Raw genomic sequence first — 4,855 nt, forward strand, 5'->3', positions numbered from 1 at the left:
TTTATTTCCCTTAATGCCTCTTTCAGTTTTGTTTTTGTTTTTGTTCTTTAAACATATTCCTAGATGTCTCCATTCCTAGAACAGGTGACCCCACAAAAATGCTTGTTGTGTGATAGGGAAGGGATTCCTCCTACTTCATGTAAAATTCATGCTGTTGTTTGAAATGAGAGAACCTCTCTTGAGTAGCACTCATACTTTCTGATCCACTTTCATGATGTAGTAGCCATATTTACCTTTTTGTAGTAGAAGAAATGGTTTTATCTATTTACACATTCGAACATATTATTGAATGCCTTCTCTGAACTGACACTGTGATAGGTGCTATCTTTGACCAAAATAAACATAATCTCTGCCTTTATCTAACTTATATTTCAGAGCAAGGGCTAAACAATAGATAAATACCAGAATCTCCAATTATCTTAGAGATGCTAGGAAGGAAAACAACATGATTATGTGAGAGTAACTGGCGGGTTAATTAGGTGTGGGGTTCTAATTTAGACAAGTCTTCTCCATGGAGGTGGGACTTTTGAACTGAGACCTGAAGCAGGAGAATGAGGCAGTCATTCTGAGGGGAAGCAGACTATAGCATGTGCAAAAGAGCTTGACGTGGTCAAAGATGAGACCATGGCCCGCACATCGGGAATGTAGTAAACAGAGGAGGTTGGGGAAATGAGGAGGGGCCAGCTTTTAGCTAAAGATGCCAGAATTTGATTCATTTTCAGGAAGGTCATGGTGTCTGCATGTGGATGTGAGTGGGGATGGTGCTTACGGTGGGTTGGAGGGAGATCTTTGGAAGCTGTGAGAGAGACATTAATGATATGGGTCAGGGAGGTGGTGGTGGAGATGGAGAGAAGGATGTGTTTGGAAGTGGAACAAACAGGACTTGCTGGTGTGGAGGGAGAAGGGGAGAGGAGTTTAGGAAAACTAGGTTTTGGCATGAGGGTATGAGTGGGTGGCAGTGCCTTTTAGTGAGACGGGGAGACATAGGAGCAAAACAGATCCTGAAAGGGCAGATTAAACCATGAAGTACTGCTTTCACACCACTAGAATGAAAAACAAAGAGTAAAGGATGACAAAACCAAGGCTGGGGATGATAGAGGGCAACTGGAAGTATGACCATTTTGGAAGACTGGCATTAATTGCCAAAATAGAATATTCACAAATCCCATGAACTCTTCATTCTCCTTCTCCCCACAAGTCCCTTCATCGTGAGACCTCTAATGCATGGTCTAGTGCACGGGAGCACAAGTGGCCTGTCACCCCTCCCCTGCTTCCCAGAACAACACCAGGAAGGAGTGTGACTCTGGCCTGCTGCACTTGTGTGGGGTGCAGAACAGGTCCAGTCCTCGACTGCCCTGGCCCCACTTCAGAGCTTTTCTTCCCTGGGGGCTGGCTTTTGCAGGCTACCCCTTCTGGGCCCAGTGATGGAGGATATGCTGAGTGCCTGTGGGGCAAAGCTGCTACTAAAGCACTACTGTCGGGCTCCCACCTACCCAACCCTGACTCAGGACACCCTCTTGTTACCGTTACCAGTATCATTTGTTGACTATTGAGAGTTCAAGGTCAACACAGATTCCAAGCTTTCTGATGAGAGAAATGTTCCCATTCCCAACATGCTGCTGTCAATATATGCTGCAGATAATGGTGTATTTAAAGATGCTTTGTAGGAAACTAACTTTGCTCCTTCTCATTTTATGACTTTGCAAGTAGTATTAAAATAAATGACAAAAAAGTTAAAAATATGAAAAAGGATAGAGGAACCTTGAGCAATGAGATCAAAGGGTAGTCAACGCTATCAAAGGACATCTGTGTGTGTTTATATTTTTATATATTTACATTCTTCTACATGCCTTAAAAAAATCTTCCATTACTTTCTTCTACATACCTTAAAAAAATCCTTTTATAAAAGGAGACTATTTTATGTAGCTGAATGTAGAATAATAATGTTATTTTTATGTTAAGATCATATTGTAACCTATATATATGACTCATTAACTCAAAGTAAAAATTAAAAGGGCAAATAAAAAAATTACAAATAGTTTTTTTAAAATTAAACTTTATAAATTTCGAGATAATTGTTGATTCACATGCAGTTGTAAGAATTAATACACAGACGTCCGGTATGCTCTTCACCCAGTTTCTCCCAAGGGTAACATATTACAACAGTATATTACAACATTATAGCCAGGATATATTGACAGAGTCAAGACAGTGCATTCCACTCCGTAATGTTGTCCTTTTATGGCCTCATCCAGTTCCATCTCACCCTCACTCCCTCCTTAACCCCCGGCAATTGCTAATCTGTTCTCCATTTCCATAATTTTGTGATTTCAAGAATCTTGTATAAATGGAATCATATAGTGTGCTACCTTTTGGGATTGGCCTTTTTTTCCATTCGGCATAATGCTTTTAAGATCCATCTACATTGTTGCATGTGTCAATAGTTCCTTTTTTTATATTGCTGAGTAATATTTCATGGTGTGCGTGTGCAGCTTGCTTAACCGTTCATTGGAGGACATCTGGATTATTTTGTTTATTTGTTGGAGGACATCCGGATTATTTTGTTTATGGTTATTACAAGCAAAGCTGTTATGAACATTAACGTACAGGTTTTTGTGTGAAAAGGTCTTCACTTTTTGGGGATTAATGCCTGGGCATAATACAACTGCTGGATTGTAGTATCGTTGTATGATTAGTTTTTCTCCCAAATAACCTATTTATTTTACATAGGAAATTTGATTTGGACAATAAATATTAAATATTGTTGTGGAAAAATATCCCCAAAGCTCCAAAACCCAGTCCAACGAAAAACTAAGCAGTAACTCGGAGAGAAGGCAAATTCAAATTTATTACATGCAGTCCTAGACGAGCTAGTGCTCTGAAGATCTGGGCAATGGGCTCAGTTGAAATATTGCTTATATAACAGAATTTTTACTCAAGCTAATTGTTCAGTTTAAACTCAAACCTTTACAAATGACTGGGGTTGCAATGGAGACTACAAATAGTAACATTGGAAAGGTAGAGAGTTGTCAGGGTTGCTGACAGATACAAATTGTGACAAAAAGCGGGAGCTGCTAGGGTACAAACAGTTACATTTATGGAGCAAAGGCACAAACAGTTACATTTGCAAGTCAAGCAAAGTGCAAGGGAGCTTTTGCAGGAGACTTTGCATGCAGTAAGCTTATTTGCAGAAAGCAAGCATATTTACAGAAGCAGAAAGCCGATTAGTTTTTAATGAAATTCCCCAAATTTCCTCTTCAATATCATACATTAATAAAATATTCCATTTATCCGTTTATTAAGTTATGAAGATCTAAATATGTTAAATAGACTTTCTCAAACCTAACTGGCAAAAGGTGGATAATAAATATAGATATAATTTTCAAATTCATTTTCGTTAAATACAATTAGTAAATGAAAAGTAAAGAAGCATATATCTCTACTTATATACAATCATACCAAAAAGGAATGATCCAAAGACTAGTCCTATGATAGCTATCTCTCCTTTGGTATCAGTGTCATATGTCCTCTATTTATGAAATAAACCCACAAGAGAGTAAGACTCAGAAACAACATATTCAGAGAGAGAGAAAAAATGTTATTTAGAGCACTAACAAAGGAAACTCCTGCTTATTCAGTCTTTTATTAGGAAGAGTTTGCAAGCCTTAAACATTTGTACTAGTTTCTTTGAGAAAATCCACAGCCTGTTCTAATCTCAGCCTATTTGTAATTGAGGGTTATAGGCAATAAACTAGGAGAGCGTGGGGTTCAATATAACTTTTGGTTTATACTTTAGTACAATTTTGTCATCAGTACTAAAATAAACAACTCAAAATGTGTCTCTTGTTGAGTCACAGTGGGTCAAAACATGACAAATACAAAAGTAGTACATTATTATCATTTTTAAGTTTTCAAGGAAAATTTGAATACTAAATAAGTTGTCATACTATTATATATTTCAAAAATGACAGTCATGAAATCAGTAGTTGGATGAATTCCGATAGGGTTTTTTTCCTTTTAAGAGAATTAAAACCCACGTAGATAAATATTTTATTTGAAAGTTAAATATTAATGCCCTTTCTTCATACACGTTCAGGATTGGGCTATATACATTTCCTCTAGCATTTTCTGTTCTATCGCTATTACTGGTTTACTTTTACCTCTTGTTTACCTACTTGATAAAGCTCAGAGTCATCTGGTTATTGGTGAGTCCATTCCCAAGAACTAGGTCCAGCCTCGAGATCTGGAACACAAATATAAAGAGGTCAGGGATGTGCTTTAGGAAGTGGCACTGTCATCTCATGGTAAGGAAGCTGTAGCATTGGATTATATGCAAGCCCCTGCATTTTATGAAAGAAAAAATAAGTATTTTGAGGTAAAGCAGCAATATTAATTGGAAAAAAACTGCGTGGGAAAGGCAAATCTGAGCATAACTTCTTCATTCCTGTAGCTGGTAAGTTTGTCTTAACACAGCACCGAAGACTTTGGTTAGTTGATTCAGAAAACAGAATTCTCAAATAGATACTACACATTAATTGTTCTTCCATATAAACAAATTCCATTTTGCAGAGCTATGGCATATGGGTCTGATTCTTGGTGTTCAAAGCAGACAAATGCAAGACTTCTGCTTTTCTTCTGTCTTTGCATATAATCACTTTGGTTAATGGCATAGTCCATAAGAAAGTGAAGTAATGGCTCATAAAGAAATTCTTCCTGCACTGGGGCCTATAAATTTTCCACAGTGTCCTGTCGTCCTCTTCCAGAACTGGAAACAAGCGGTGCAAGAAGTACTGGATCCTGCCCCACCTCTCTGTTGTACTGCTCTACCCAGGAGGAGATGGGACCATGATTAGTT

The 4,855-nt window shown here is 37.9% G+C and overlaps 1 pseudogene; it reads right to left on the reverse strand.

Annotated features, from left to right (window-relative positions):
* Positions 1-1,203: 1,203 nt before the first annotated feature.
* Positions 1,204-4,670, reverse strand: LOC120615826 (splicing regulator RBM11-like; annotated as a pseudogene).
* Between the last annotated feature and the right edge of the window lie 185 nt (positions 4,671-4,855).

Source organism: Pteropus medius, unplaced genomic scaffold (assembly GCF_902729225.1).
Source record: "Pteropus medius unplaced genomic scaffold, Ma_sr-lr_union100, whole genome shotgun sequence".
Lineage (NCBI taxonomy): Eukaryota > Metazoa > Chordata > Mammalia > Chiroptera > Pteropodidae > Pteropus > Pteropus medius.